Below are 17003 nucleotides of genomic sequence, written 5' to 3' on the forward strand. Positions count from 1 at the left end.
GGGTTACTTATTCTTGGAATGCTTGGATTTTTCTGGAATAGCCATACCATGTGGCATAAGTTACCCACTTCACCGCAGAAGGCGTAGTGCTTATCTTACGAATTCAAAACATATAGCTGGACAGCGCCAAAATCTTCTTCTGCCTATGCCATCGTCATCGTCCATTCGAGCTGTTCGCTAAATAAGTATCAGGACATTCACAGGAACTGGACATAGTGCGGTTCGAGTTTACTGCTCGAGTGACTCGCTCTATACTCTCTTCCTCAGAAGACAACTTGGCTCGAGTTCTATTGAGTGCAAGCTATCTCCCAGTATACGTATGTTGTAACACATGGCCCCGCAAATAATGCTTTCTGTGCAATAATTGGTCCCACATATGATTCGGGATTCACTGAAACAGCATCGGTAGCAGAAACTCCTTGCGACCCTCTCTGAGGTTGCACACAAGACTGCCATGCTCTCGTTGGGCTACAAAGAGCGAATCCCAACTTCGCGGCCCTGACACAGCGAGTACGTCTCGTTACGCACGATTGCTGAAAGGATTGCAAGCGCATCATCTACGTTGGCTGAAAAGATATGAGCCGAGTGCGAAGGCACGAACCCGGCAGATTTTATTGTGCGATCGTTTTTTAACAGTGAATCGGAGCGACGCCCCTTTCATTTATCGTGCTTATCACACGCGATATACGATATAGCAAGAGTTGACACAGGAAGCTGAGAAGTGAGCTAGCCGCGCGGCGCTATAGCAGCATGACCCTCACAACTTCCATAGACGACGCTTAGAATGTCCCAGACCATTGAGCTACCAGGATGAGCACCATAGCCACGCGCCGAAAGGAACGTTCCGTTGTAACTTGAATGCAGCTCAGAAATTCTGGTCTAATTTGTAGCCGAAATTAAGTCTGAAGCATGGATTCTTCTCTTGTATTACTGATACGCTATGTGAGCTGAACTGTGAGCTACAAGTCGCTGACGGTTTTCGAACCTCTCGTGACTTCCACTAAAGCTGCAGCGATCAGTTGCACCAAAGTACGGGCATCGAAGAGAGCGCAAAATATTAATCAAGTGTTAGTTGGACTCGGAGCTATGGACCCTTGCACCTGATAGATGATCACCCTACGTTATCTGTCAATTTCTGCGGAAGCACCACGCTGCAACATTATCTTCGTTTCAGTAAACATTAAGGGTCTCTACTCCTGCACTTTCGCACTGTAGGCTTGCCCTGATTTGCATAGCACTATACAAGTGTGCTAGCCTCACCACGCAATGAACTTTGTAGAAGTTACTCATGTTGCTATTTAGTCTACGCCTGCGAAGGAGAAAGGGGGTACAGTAATTGTCGGGGAAGCTGCTGGCACGTACTATCGGCGACAAAAGTGGTATACTCCAGGCGGCGGGAGCCGGAGCAACGGAAAACTGCGGCATTTTGGCGAGCTAAAGCACGAAACATTGAAACGAGCCAAGCGACATGCCTGCTGATAATAAAGGTCCAGCATTGGCTGTCTCGATCCCAGATGCCGCCTGTAAATGGCGTTGCAATGCAGTTTTCCGTTGCTCTGGCTCGATAGTACGTTAAAACGCCGCCCTTTGCAAATGATCTGCGCACACAAAAATCAGACGCCTAACAAGCCGCACCAAACCGAATTTACACTTTGCCTGTAGAGCCTTTAGCGAAGCAAACAATTCGAAATAGCACAAGTAAAACTTGCAGGGGAACGCTTCCTTTCGTGCATTTTCCATTCTTGGGCGTCCGTTTCGTACGTAAAAGAACACGCATAGTTCTGGACACGGTGTCACACTGCATAGGCTAGAGAATCTCTCGAGAGGCGAAAGCAAAAGGGCTTTCGGGCGTCGCCGCAGCATACACCGAGTGTCATCCTAAATACAAGCAAGCCGCAGCTGCTCTATACGCCGGTGTTCGCATATCTAAAAGACCTCCCGCTGACCATTTAGGTAATAAAGGGCGCCCTTCCCTCTTCTATCGATTTAATGGCATATTCTAGACGTCCTCACCACCCATCCACTTCTCGTTGAAACCGGGACGCGCCTGCGGAAAGTACGACAGGAGCCGCGTTCTGTTTTCTCTGTCGATTGTCGAAGACGAAGGGAGCTCAACGGGAAGGAGTAGCGGTCGTTCAGACCTGCGGTAACTGCGCGAGGAGATGTGAGTGCAGTGCCAAATAAAGGATGAGGGAAAGAGATGGGGAAAAAAGCGAAGAGGTGGCAAATACTTTATGTATCTGCTCTCTTCGTTAACCTGTGCTTCTCAGAGTTCTTTCTGATAAACACACTCGCAGGTCGATTGTCCAGAGAGATCATGGAACCGCTCAGCATCGTGTAGCTGACATGAAAGCATTCTAGACAAAGAATAAGATCAGGCAACCAGCAGCAAGTAGAAAGTTCTCTTTCGTCCGCCGCCAACGCGCGGAGATTCGGGTATATCTCTTGCTGCAGTCAACATGAGGATCCATAGCGCACAAAATTGAAGGGACACAACACAACTGCTAAACTTCCACTGCTCGGCAGTGGAAGTTTAGCGCTTGTTTTGTGTCCCTTCAATTTTGTGCGCTATGGATCCTCATGTTGACTACCCACTAGCCCGAACCCTGACCCGTCTATGCTGCAGTCAATTGCTTGGGGGAACGCGGTTGCTACTACTCGCCTATTTTTTGAATTCGACTCTGCGATGAACTGCGCAGTAACGGTGGTGTAGCCCATTCTAGAGACGGTGTTGTTGATGCTTGCGCTGCTCGAACGGCAGCGTAGCACGTAGGAACTAGGCCAAAGTTTAGGTTCGCCTCCGTGTTCTCCCTCCGTTGTGGCGTCAAGGTCACCCTTTTCTATGTGACGTCAGCCCTTTTGTAAGAGACGCGTGGCTTTTATCTCAGACGAAAATAAGTCTGCTGGTCAAAACGTTGGCTAGTGTGTAGTCTGAAGCTCCCTCACTTTTTTCAATTTTTGTTTAATTTTTTTCGGGTTGTCAAGGATCCCATCTGTTTGACTCCTCTGCTCTGGATTTTAGCCCATTGGTGTGACAGGTGCGGTCACCGATGCAAGGGCCCGGTTAGGCCTACGTGAGTCTGCGCTACCAAATACTCGTGAAATCTTCAACAAATCCCAGCCGCTGTGTTTCTCAGTCTCCGCTAACCAGCGCGGCTATCTTTTAGATGGCACTTCTCTACAAAACACTCAACAGTATTTCTCGGTTCTTGAGTGTGGCCTGGAGCCCCAAATGTCGCCCAGGTGAGGAAGCAGTCAGAATTTTATCAGCTGTGGCTCTATCTTAGTAGATAAAACCTTGTAGCCGTCGTAGCCTCCGTTATTCAGCAAATCTGCGGATCTGATGTGTACGTCCTCGTACGTCTCCGAAAGGTTGGCAGTGATTTTGAAACCATGCATTGAAGGGACACTAAAAGGAAAATGATCGGAAGCGAGAATTTGCCTTTCGGAAACACTACCAACTTTTTGTCAATGCGAAGAGGAGGCAGCATTTCTGAGAAAATCTCAAATGAATTACCCAAGCTCTTCTTCCCCCATTTACACCACAGTCCCTCACCACCCCCCGGCCGAAGCACTGGCTGTGGGACGTCGTTTCTTTGACGTCATCTTTCTTACGAATCCGACAAAAAGGGGTAATTTCTGCACCTATAGCAGAAAAGGACTGAATGCAAAAACGCTTTGCTAGCCAATCACACAGGCCTTCGTTACTGTTTTTATTGTACCGTTTGCCATCATCATCAAAAATATTAGTCAACAGCCTTTCATGCTAAGGTCGACATTAGCATGAAGGGTGCGAAGGAATGTCAGAGCTTGTGCCTGTCTTGCGCTTTTGAAGTTACTACGCACAACGGCTTCGCCATAGGCTTCGCGCTGGCCGTCTATGTGTCACGTGTAGCGAGAGAGGGGGAGACAGCATTTTATTTGGCAACTGCATTTTAGTCGCCGAGGATGGAACGAGCTTGTTCCACCGCGGCCAGTTTATGCTGAAACTGTTCCGGGGCCAACCAAGCGCTCCAGAAGCGAGAAATGCTTCGAATCGTTGTATCGCAACAACATTCATCGCACCGCTTTCCTATCCCGACGGTGCTCATCGCGACCGCCGATTTAGCTTTGCGCGTGAAAGCGATGAACCAATCGGGGCCGGAGAAGAATTCACATGGCCAGACGCGGTTAGCCAAATTCTCAAAGGGACTCATTGCAGTCTTTTTTTTTTCTGCAATTTTCTAGCTTACCGAAGTTTTGTTGTCGGTAAACATCATAGTTTGAAAGAGTTGGATGCTAATTTTGAACTTTAGCTAGACGATACATTCCCCTTTAGTGCCTTTTTAGAGATATTAGGCTCGTGACAGAAGAACTGGGCCGCACAGTTCGCACATATTATAATTCGAAAACTTCTAGAAAATGAAGCCCGAATTCAGCTTCGACAGTTTTTTGGTTTCTCCTTCGAAAGCAAAAGGAATGGAAGAGCCTGAAAGCTTTTCTTCCCCGCTATTCTCATGGAAAGTGCTGGAAAGACAGCAGATGCGTTGCTAATTGACTGGTAGAAGCTATTTAGAACTGTGTCCTAAGAGATGGAGCCTTTCAGTTCGCAATGCCGCCTCGCACTTAACTCTCAGATATGCCAATCAACCCGTTTATATCCATCGTTGCGAAATCACTGCGAACACTTTCTTCCAGCTCGCATACCTGTCCCGCAGTTGAATTTTCACCATCCTCTTACAGATCAACACATCTCGATCGTGGTCGAAGACAGGCGCCGGTCAGGGGACGACGACACCGCCACCATTTGTTCCGCCAGATTTAAACGAGTCGAGATCAGTATCAGCGCAAGTTCATACTCGCGCTTTTTACCGCTCGTCGTGTCTCGACTGCCACCCACGTACTGTACATCGGTTTACGAATGCAGAACTACCGCGCTTTTACTCAGACGCGCCCGTAGCGGGCTAGTGAAAGTTCAAATACTAGTAAAAGCATTCGTTGGACACGTTAACACCACGAGGTTATGACGAAGCAGAAAGCGCGGTAAACAAACTTGTATGTATGTAAGTAGTTGTGCGTAGCGGCACTTTCTTTCTAAACAGTGAAAGGGCGTTGACCTGCCGACCACGCGTCTCTCAATATGTTCCGATGTTTAGCCTCCCACTTTGGTGTAGTTGGGTAAACACCTTTGTGACCCTGCGCTAGTCCTTCGTATTAACCTTGAAGTTTGGACAAGATGATTGGTTTATTAAGGTGTAACGTCCCAAAGCGACTCAGGCTATGAGGGGCGCCGTATCGAAGGGCTCCAGAAATTTCGACCACCTGGGGTTCTTTTGACGTGCACTGACATCGCACAGTACACGGGCCTCTAGAATTTCGCCTCCATCGAAATTCGGCCGCCGCGGCCGGGATGGAACCCGCGTCTTTCGGGTGAGCAGCCGAGCGCCGTAACCACTGAGCCACCGCGGCAGGTGGACAAGATGATATGCGTTCGTTGTCTCAGAAACTAATCAAGAGGGAACAGGACGGGAACAAAGAAGACAGGACAGGGGCTGACTCGCAGCTGAAGGTTTCCTGGAAGGAAGGAAAATTCGAAGTTTGAAGTTTATTTCTATTTCTAAAAGAAATGAGCGACACGAGACAAAAAAGTGTATGACGGCGTTCGGGCCCCATTACAAGGCAAGGCAGCGAGTTTCTAATAACAAAATTTGTTATATCTTCGACAGCGACAGTGGTGAACACAGAGTACACTTACTAACATTTTCTTTTTAATGTATATTGTTTTGCCGCGTGAAAACTTTCAGATTACAACAGAACACGTAGGTGGAAAAATAATGAGCACCCGTTAACGTCAAACGAACATTGCATGATCAAATTCACGAAGTACTTTAGAAACATGGTAGAACCAAAAATATAAAACAGCATTTGCAGTGTGAATGTGTTGTTCTCTATCCATATATTCTACATCTATTTTGCTGCAGCGTAAATAGTTCAAAAGAGTGGGCAGAGCACGTGGGCGCATTTGTTGGCCGAATGTCGTCCCTCAGAAAGGTTACATTAATTATATGTTGATCGTAAAGCATAAGTTTGTGTAATTTTTGTCAAATTTTCAAGTGAGGGTATTACGCTGTCAGAGGCAGTTATTTGCTACTTGTATCGAACTGCTGAGTCATACGAGTAGAAAAAATGCATTGGAATTATGTTATAATTCTTAAAAAGCTATAGACTATGAGCGTGGTAGTCTTCCCCTGCTACAAGGCGAGTGCATATAACCGATTCAAATCTGTTTGTGTAGTCCTACCCCACACAAGGAAAAAGTAGTTTAGTTGAGACAGGAACAACAAGTTGTAGATGTGGAGCTTAATTTTGAGCGGCAGAAAGAAATGTCGTTTAGCCGATATGCCTGCAGTTTTCGGTAAACGTGAAATTATTTCCATTTATGTGTGTATCACACGACATAATTTTGTGGGAATCGACGCCGAGCGTTTTTACCGTATTCACGATTTAAGTTTGTGTGTGGCTAAAAGTTACATTGCTGTGTGGCAGCACTGCAGTGAGTGCCTGCCTTACGTTTGTTTCGAATGAATTAAGTTTGCTCCATGTGTTGAAGTTTTCCAGTGACTTCTGATTTATGTCATTTACGAGCTTGCTGTTACTGCTTCGAAATAAAAGCGTTGTATTACCAGCGCACATTATATATTCTGGTTTTGCACTAATATTTAAAATGTCATAGAAATTAAATAATAAGGGCCCCAAAATGCTTCTTTGAGGCATACCCATAGTAGCGCGTTTTGAGGAAGACAGGCTTTCGCCTATTTCAACTCTCTAGGTCCGATGTTGCAGGTAGGGCGCCATTAAGGCTAGGGGTATTGCTCGGATTCCATATATTTCTGATTTATTTAGCAAAGCTGAGTGATCATTTGGATGGATGCGGAAGAAAAGCGATAGAATTCTTCTTTCACTCGCCAATCAGTTCCAGTTCTGGTTCTGTCCCCATTCTGGTTCGATTCCAATTCTGAGTCCATTGTCTTTCACTGCCCAATCTATTCCAATTCCGACAACGCAGCTACGAAAATCGTGTCACGTATGATCGATCGCGGCGAGTCCCCATACCGCCACCGGCGCACTGACGGAGAGATAAAGCGATGCGCCACGGCACTGGCAGGTGGCTGATCGGGACCTTGTGACAGCAATGCGTCAGTGAGACACAGCTTGCTCTTCCCGAGGAATGTGAGAGGGAATAGCTTTCACAAGTCTCGTTTTTGCGCAGATAGTTCTTGGGGAGGCTGCATATTTTGCACGTAGACCTGCTGTTGTCCGAGTCATCTTCTTATTCATTCTTCGTCCGGCGTCTCCCTCGTCTCTCCCACAGGCGGAGAGCGATTAAGGGGACGGTTGGCAGTTGGGGCATGCCACTGTCGCCGCGGACAGTTTCTGACTTCATGATACTCCTAATCCTATCCTAATCCTAATCCTTGAGAAGGTCGTCAGTGTAATGGCGAAATGATTGTACATTTCGCCATTACATTGATGACCTTCTCATTCTGTCTTCGCCGCAGGTGCTGGAGGCTATCTCACTGACGATGGCGGAGGCTCATAGTACAAGTCACATTATTACCGGTGGCCGCCGAATGCGTACCCAGTGGAGGGTGCTCCCGGACAGTTGAGGTGGGTGGGTGATGGGTGCAGGCTCGTAATGATACTCCTAATCCTATCCTAATCCTAATCCTTGAGAAGGTCGTCAGTGTAATGGCGAAATGATTGTACATTTCGCCATTACATTGATGACCTTCTCATTCTGTCTTCGCCGCAGGTGCTGGAGGCTATCTCACTGACGATGGCGGAGGCTCATAGTACAAGTCACATTATTACCGGTGGCCGCCGAATGCGTACCCAGTGGAGGGTGCTCCCGGACAGTTGAGGTGGGTGGGTGATGGGTGCAGGCTCGTAATGATACTCCTAATCCTATCCTAATCCTAATCCTTGAGAAGGTCGTCAGTGTAATGGCGAAATGATTGTACATTTCGCCATTACATTGATGACCTTCTCATTCTGTCTTCGCCGCAGGTGCTGGAGGCTATCTCACTGACGATGGCGGAGGCTCATAGTACAAGTCACATTATTACCGGCGGCCGCCGAATGCGTACCCAGTGGAGGGTGCTCCCGGACAGTTGAGGTGGGTGGGTGATGGGTGCAGGCTCGTAAGTAGGAGGTGCATTTTTACCGCTGAGTGCCCGGATGAGCACCCATTAGTATGGGCATCCTCGTGCTCCCGGTGAGGGGAGGCTTCACGCACACGCACATTTTTTTAGTGCACAAATATGCCGAAAAAAAAGTCACGCACATAGCCCACGAATTTTTAACGCGACAGAGTTAATTAAAGGTCCCTTTCACCAGAAAATCCGGCGTCGACGTCGTCGGCGTTGTGAGCGAAAAATCTCGAGCATGGATCTGGCAGGTGGTCCCCAATGAGCAGCCTAGGAGGCAGGCGGCTGATCTAGGTCACGTGACCTTGCGGCGTTATCACAACCTGCCCACCGGACAGTAAGCAAACTGCCCACCGTGTCACGTGGCAGTTCAATTAATGATTGGTCGCTCGGGAATTGTCGCTGGGAGTCTCTGAGACGAACAGACCAGTATGTGCCGATGATCCTGCCTCCGTGGTGAGCGTGAACGAACTCGACGACGACGAGTCTTCACCTTTGCGCAGTCTTCGTTTGGCCGTCTTGCTCAGGACTCAGGTGAAGCCGTCGTTATCAGAAGAGCCATCACTGTAGTGGCCGAGTACACCACGGTGGCCTGCCTGCTTGCGTCATTCTAGAGGCCGATACGTTTCCTCAGGGCGGCAGTGGCTGACCCACCGGGCTGTGGTCCAACAGCGTCCGCTTCCATCACCGTCGCTTTGATTTTGTTTGTTCTGGGGGTGTGCCGATTTTTGAACCCGTCGCGGCTCTTGCATTCGAAACGATCACAACAGCACGACAGAAATGCACAAACTCTGAGAAGCGCAATAAACGCACAAATACGTGGATAGTTCGGAAAAGACATTTAAAATTCGATAACATGCACACTGTTGAGCGGTATGCGTCACATAGCGATTAGTTTTGCATGCTCTATGAGAGCACGCTTCCGCAGCGGAAAGGAAGACGAAAATGCCTTAGAACAAGTGGTGGCATGCACTAGTTCGTGCGCACGCGAAGAAGCAGCTGATCAAGGGCCACAGCCGCCATTTTGTGCACTGGAACGAAAGCAGCGAAGAAATGGCGAAGTCGGCTGCAGTCACCCCCTTTCCGGCAGCGGCGGCCACCTGGGTGTACCAGGCCAGCATGAGGCTCCATCGCAGTTGCCGTCCAGAGTACAAGAGGCCGACGCACACGGCGTGCAAGCCTCCGAGCTTCTGGTGCCAGGTGTTCACGGCGGGCATCCCTCAAGCCGACAAGGACGAAATCCTGAAGCTCCACAACGACTACCGTAGCCAGGTGGTGCAGGGTCGGCTGGAGGGCTACTCCGCGGCAACCGACATGCTGGAACTGCTCTGGGACGACGAATGGTCGAGGTGGCGCAGGTACTACGTGCGCCTCCATTGTGGTGCCACTCACTTTTCTGCCCAGGGCCCGAAATGCACTGATACCGCCGTGCACCTGCCGTAGTGCGTAATTTCATCGTACCTTCAGTATAGGCGTCCCCAACTTAGGTCAGCAGTGAAATGCGTCGCCAGTTATGTTCCATGCCGTAACCTAAGATTCCCGTTATCTGCACTTAAAAGATCTCCATTCTGGGCACTATTTTCCCTGCAACAGTTTTGGAAGTCTCTACATTTTTCCCTGCGTTATTTTACAGTATTTGTCTCATTAATCCTTACAAGTCATCGCTATTAATAAAGGCCTAAGCACGGCAATTTTCGAAGTGCGACTCAGTGCTCGTGTTAATACTTTTATTAACGCTTCGGGACGTATTTCAAGCAGGAGCTGCCCATGCGAAAAGTTCGCTGCTACTGCCACATAAAGCTGAGTGCTCAAAGAAAAAGATGTTAGCAGTCACGTTTACCACCTTACTACTTCATAATGAACTTCTTAGTGCACACAAAGATAACAAACACGGAGGGAGCCTCCCCCTTCAGGGTGATTAGCGAGCCAGGTGATTGCCCGACGAGGAACACATCACAAGCAGCAGACAACACCGTTTATAAAGTGCATACAAAAGAGCGCTAAAATTGCAAGAAATCCAGGTCACTCGCACAGCGTTTCAAAGTACCGTGCAGCATCACGATGGCGTCAGAGCTTCTCAATACTTCAACGGAGGGGAAATCCCGGCGGCTCCAGCAACGCCTTGTTGCAGTACAAGAAACACTTCTAACGACGCAGCTGCAATCAAACACGTGCGCTGCAGTGATAAAAAAAAACAAAACACGTGGCTGCTCTGCCAATGCTACGATACTGCGATGAAACACAGGTACGTGCTCCGCTCTAACAAACTACGTGAAGATACTAGGGCCTCAACGCTACACAGATGACGGGCTGGCAGGTCGCAGCCACTCACACCGGGTGACTTCAGACCGCCGTGCCGGATCCGGGAAGGAGGCCTTTCCCGCAAAGCACGATCCATGAACGTCACGCCGGCGGCCGGTCCGCGCCGCCGGACCACGAAGTGCACGGGCAGAGCTTCCGAACTGCTCACTCGCTCGGCCTTTATCTAGCCGCCGGCAGAATCGCACTCATGCTCACCGCGCTGCCTACGAACTTACTGGACATGGGCGGTGGTGTTGTGCCGGTTTTTATTTATTTATTTACATTTCTGCAGCGCCATGAAGGCATAATTGCAGGGGGGAATACATACATAAACAATCAGTCGTACAGCATCTGCCAACTTTTTGTACAGGATAGGAAAGAATAGATGGCAGATGATGAAAAAAGAGCGTCAACAGAGCATTCACATCAGTCAATTGGTCGGGAAAGGACAAGAGAAGGAAAAACAGGAAAACAGCAGGTGAACATGCCTGTGCATCACAGTTCCGACAACAGTGCTCGGATCTTTGCTTCGGACTGGCATTCAACAATGAGGCAGCTTATTCCATTCATTGATGGCGTGCGGAAAGAAAGAGTGTTTGAACACGTTAGTACGGCATTTTATTTCACGTATTTTCCAGTCGTGGTCGCGCCTTCTGGGTGCAAAATGAAGGGGCAGCAGATAAGTTTCGGGGTTAATAGCAGTTTTTTTTTTTAATAAATGCGGTAAAGGAATCCTAATTTTATTCGTAAACGGCGCCCCTCCAGAGAGTCCCAGTTCAGCTCCTGCTTAATACTGTTGCTTCGATAACTAAAACAATATTTATTGGTATGGCAGAAGCCAACAGCCACAGAAACCAAGGGGCACAGGGGATTTTTTTTTAATTCTTTATTTATTTTGTGCTTAGAATATTACTGAATATATTATCGTTTAAAGCTAACTGATTAGAAAAGCAGAAGAAAAAACAACCACATGCCGCCGGTGGGATCCGAACCCACGACCTCCGAATTACGCTTCCGGTGCTCAGCTACGGCGACGGCTGTCAAACCTTATGCTTTCGGGGGTATTTATGTTTACAAGTAACCTAACCTTGAGAGTGTTCCTCAGCGCCACCCACGTTCATAAGCGGCGGACGTAGAACGTCCTGAGTTACCGCAGGTGTGACGTAGAACGTCATCGAACGGAGAGGGTGGAAGCTGCTTGAGAACCCTCTTATGCTTCCTATGGCGTCAAGGCTGCCAGAACCGAGGCCCTCGCTATGCAATTAAGCAAACAAGGGAAGGGGAATGAGGGGCTCGTTATAAATATGACAGAAGCCAACAGCCACAGAAACCAAGGGGCACAGGGGATTTTTTTTTAATTCTTTATTTATTTTGTGGTGTTGATCAATTTAGAATATTACTGAATATGTTATCGCTTAAAGCTAATTGATTAGAAAAGCAGAAGAAAAAAACAACCACATGCCGCCGGTGGGATCCGAACCCACGACCTCCGAATTACGCGTTACCAATATTTATTGGTAACGCGCACGAAAGACGCCGGACGACGTGTGCTCGGCCCGTGCAGTCTGTTGAGCTGAGGCGCAGGGGCCCCGTGGGTCCCACACACGTATGCGACTATAGCATGAATCGGTTTCTCGTACATGACTTTTACTACTCGGGCAGCCAGGCTAACTCAGCTCAGCACGACTACCGTATTTATCCTTAAATTCGTATATCCATCGTATAAGTGGATGCCTATAGCTTTGGGAACTGGAAGAAATAATGTTGAGGGTAGCAGGTTGCCAAAACAAAGCTGTGAACCGCGAATAGCGATTAAAGGGACCGGCAGAGGCTCTCGTATATCTCTTATGCACCGGCGCCGTGAGAAATTAGTGAGCGGAGACTGCGCTGTACCGTTCCAAGAAATTCTTTAAGCAGTTCATACTCTGTTCATAGACTTTTGTCTATAAAGTCTATAGACTTTCTATAGAGAAATTCTGTAGACTAGTTTACAGGTAATGCGAATCCTATAGGCACTCTACAGACAACATATTGATTTATCGCCATGCAATTTTAGCACGCTTTTTTCTATAGACTATGAAGATACAGAAGGAAATTTCTATGGGAGGCAATAGAATCTACAAGAGAGAGAGAGAGAAGGGGACGGAAATGCAGGGAGATTAACCAGGCGATGCCCAGTAGGCTACCCTACACTTGGGGAGGGGAACGAAGGGGGGGAAAAATAGCGGCGAACATTCAGATGTTTAGGTTGTCCGCCGAACATTAACATTACGATAAGAAGGCTGTTCCATCTTGCGTCCTCTATGGCGTCCATCGACCACTATGTCAAGGGGACAGAGGGCGCGCACTAAGAACTTAGAGATTATAGACGGGAATACAACCCCGAGTCCTTTAAGAATGTTAGGAGTGCTTTCACCGCTTTCCTTTGTGAGGAAGGTTGTGTCCAAGGCCCCAGAACCTTGGACTCTGTTAGAGGACGCGAGTCCAAGCGGTAGAGAGTAGCAGTCAGGAAACCGCGCTCTCGTTCAAAACGAGGGCAGTCGCAGAGGAGGTGCCGATGGTTTCATAGCAACCGTACTGCTCACACGCTGGGGAGTCTGTCATTGCGATGAGATGGGAACAGGCGTTTGTGAACGCCACTCCCAGCCACAGGCGGCACAACAGCGTAGTATCACCGCTGGGGAGGCCGAATGGTATATGAAGTTGAAGCAATAGGTCGAAGTGGTGCGAGCGGAGTGTCCAACCTCCAGGGGTAGACCACGATTGTACAGTCGCGTTTCGGGCGAGCAGTTGAAGGTGCCTTGCTGCGTCAGCTCTTGTTAGTGGTATGCGGACAGTGTTGGTTGTATCGTTAGCCGATCGAGCAGCATCGTCATCTAAGGCGTTACGAACAATGCCGCAATGGCCTGGTACCCACTGGAAGATGATTATAGAATCTACAAGAAGCCTACAGAAAGTATATGGATCATTTTTACAAGGGTTTGCTTGCGCCCTGTGCAGTGAAGAGCGCAAACAATCGCCATAGAGGACGCAAGATGGAACAGCCTTCTTATCGTAATGTTAATGTTCGGCGGACAACCTAAACATCTGAATGTTTGGCTATGTTATCCACTGATACTGGCAGTACCTTATCGAGCCATTTTGTAGTGTCCTTACTGGAAGAAATTTTCTCTTCTTAAAATATTCTTAAAACTCGCGACTAATCTCCTTAAGGCATTTTTTTTATTTTACCGGAAATTCTTTGAAAATAGGAAAAATGTCACCATGGAACATCAGTGCGCAACATGACGCAGCATGACAAGTGTGTCGCACGCTTTCTCGAGTCTGTCTCAAATCCCGCACAACGTGCCTCCCTGAGCATTGTACCACTGTAGGTGCACCCGAAAACTAGTAACTTGCCCCCTGCTCACTCGGCTCTAAGTTCGCTGGGTCTTAACACACGTCTGAGTAATCTGCGTTGATCGAAATGTACTAGCGCCCGTCGCACTCGTCTACTGAAATACAAATGCATATATCCCATGAGGGAACCTAAAAACCGCCTGCTCTTCACCCCTTCTTTTACGCGTGCTGAGGAGCTCGACTGCACACAAGTTGAGAAGCAGTGGGACTTAGGCGCTTATTGTGAAGTACGCGGTGAGGCAGCCGAAACCGTACTTCCCTTCGTACAGTCGGGGACAGAAGTCTCTGGACCACGTATTCGTCAAACGAAGCCGATAGCTCTATTATTAGCAGGCGGCTGGAGACCACACTTGTGGAGGTGAAAGAACACAATTTTGACTTTCACCTCCACAAGCGTGGTCTTCAGTACTCGCCGGCTAATAGCAGAGCTATCGGCTTCGTTTGAGGAACACGTGGTCCAGAGATTTTTGTCCCCGACTGTACCTATTACCAATGGATGCGAGGTAGCCTACAACGCGAAAAAATGCCTAAACACGGCAGGAAACGGTACACACTACACATTCCCGAATGCATAAAATTTGGGCATATCTCGTGGAATCCAGCATTTCCTGAAATGTGCCTCCACCCCATACAGAGGCCCCAGGGGGCATTGCAGATCCGGCCCCATGATGCTGGAACCTTGCCAGCACATACTAGCAGTACTCTGAAAGCACGCCAAGGATGTGTCAAGGAACACGAATATATCAAACTCTAAGGGGATCATCGCGACATGTTTTTATATATCGATAATTCGATGCATAAAAAATGGCAGTAGACAAACTTCTGTGTAACCTAGGAAGCGAGAATACATTGCACCCACTTCTTGCAAAGACGTGCCTTCCGCCAGCGTGCCGTTCGCGGGGCCTAACCTCCTTCGCATCGAAGCTGCAGCGGACAGTATTTTGGAACTATCCTTATAATAAATCGTTTACGCCGGTTACCGGTGCACTATATACCAAATATTCGCTTATTAAAATCAAGGTGCTGTTGATTCCTGCGACCCCTTCGGCAGCGGAGCCCGCCAGGCGATGGCCGCAGCTAGGCTTTACAGGGATGTGCGAATGGCACTTTTTCCAAACCGAATCGAATCTGAATACTGCAGCTTCACTACAAGTAGTATAAATTATGGCGTTATGTAACACTAATCTCCACTAAGGGGTCACTGCTCTATGACCGTCAAGTTACACGCATAGTAAAATTACCCTTTGCTATTAATGACGAAAGAGAACAAACTAGAGCCGCACCTTAGACTACAGCTACATATGAACCATGGCCTCAGAGATCGGATATAAATGCAGGGTCTGCTGAACTTACGTGAGCCCTGACCCGTCGTCCAATATTAGAGACCATGTGTGAGCCTTCTGAACGCCCCCTCCCCCCTATGGGAATGGAATGGTTCGCTTCGCTGATACGACACGGTGATACGGCGTCAGTGTGAGCTTTGTTTCTCGGGCGGTCGTCGAAGAAAAATACGACCAGCCATTTTCTAACCTTGTGCCAATTATTACAAAAAGTATTCGAAAATATTAGGACATATCCGATTCCTTCCGCATACATTTGAGCACACACTGTTTGGTTCGTTTAATAATCGAAAAGAAGGAAATTCTATTCGCTATTAGAAATATTCGAATATTGGGACACCCCTAAGGCTTTTGGTTAGGTTGTCCTCGTCGCATGACAGCGATGTGGTTGAAAATTGAGTGCTAAAGGCCAAAGGCAACCCTCGAGAACAATGCACGTTCACCTTAATTAACGAGAGCCTAATGCCATAGAATTAATGTGGTAGTCAACTTAATGAGGTTTTATTTTATCAATAGCGTTTTCCATCGGAAACCAGGCTAAATATCTTAATTACTGAGGTTGTGCATAAACTACTTGCACCAAAAAATGAAATTTCTCAATAGAAATGGCCAGTGGCTACTAAAAGTGTTGCGTGGCAGAAATAACCTGCCCTGCATCGTCTTCCATTTTCCCAGGCCCACTGTAACCTCTGCAAACCAGAAAACGAATCCCTGGATTACGACGAAGCGGAGGACCGCTTCACGACGGGGTTTGAATATACAGGCCAAAACATGGCTTGGAGCGGCCACGGCGAGCCTCCAGTTGGACCTTTGCCGTCGGCGGGTGGTTCGTGGAGTACAAGGACTGCTCGCCCAAAGACGCCGCCAAGTTCGTGTACACCCCTCAAAAGCTCACTGGCCACTTCACGCCACTTCACTGGCCACTTCACTGGCCACTTCAGCACGCGCTACATCGGCGGCGGATACGCCTACTACACGCTCAGTGGGGCCTCCATTCCGCACCGTTGCAAGTACGTCTACCAGGAGGGCGCCACGTGCAGCGCTTGTCCGGGGGCCACCAAGTGCTTCGACAGCACGGGCTTGTGCGACTGCGAGCACTGCAGCGACAGGAGTACGGGTGCTCTCTTTCCGTACTTTTTTATTCTCGTCGTTGCTTTCGGGCTGATGGTGGCCGGCTGTGTATTCCGTCTACCGCCGAGTCGGTTCTCCCGGAAGCAGCGCAGATGCGCCGCCCGCAGAGCCGGCGGGCGCCGACACGGCGCTGCAATGACGGTTGGCGTTGTCTTTCGCCACTGTTCGCCAGACTCTGCTTCAATTTCAGACACATTTTTCGCCAAATTAAAATACTCGACAATAAAGCGGCGCGTTTGACGTATATTTAGTGCGATAGCATTAAAGGGACTATGCAACGAACAAAAAGTCGCTTGTAAATGTTTTCAATGCTTAGAAATGATGCTAAGAAGCATTCACACCAAGTATGAGTCTTGGGAACTGAGCCGGCAATTTACTATGAATTTTTAAAAGCCGTGGCTTTTGAAATTCACGGGCCGATTGGTGTCTATGTAGTGACCGTTTTTGAAAGTAAAATCGGGAAAGTGTACGTCACTAGTTCCGTGTCGTCGGCAGGCCCCCACACGCTGTCATTCGCTGGAGCCATGGCAGCCACAACGTCACGTGCACACTTCCGGTAGCCGTGAAAATCGTCTGCTCGTGCCGCTGCGCGACCCCCTCGGGCAAGCGGGAGCCAGGCCTCCGCGCATATGGTTTCGATTACCTC

At 48.5% G+C, this 17003-nt stretch overlaps 1 pseudogene; it reads left to right on the forward strand.

The window, feature by feature from the left end:
- The first annotated feature begins 9239 nt into the window (after positions 1-9239).
- Positions 9240-16496, forward strand: LOC149365127 (scoloptoxin SSD43-like; annotated as a pseudogene).
- The last annotated feature ends 507 nt before the right edge of the window (positions 16497-17003 follow it).

The sequence above is a fragment of the Amblyomma mixtum genome, chromosome 2 (assembly GCF_055824585.1).
Source record: "Amblyomma mixtum isolate Tamu chromosome 2, ASM5582458v1, whole genome shotgun sequence".
Taxonomy (NCBI): domain Eukaryota; kingdom Metazoa; phylum Arthropoda; class Arachnida; order Ixodida; family Ixodidae; genus Amblyomma; species Amblyomma mixtum.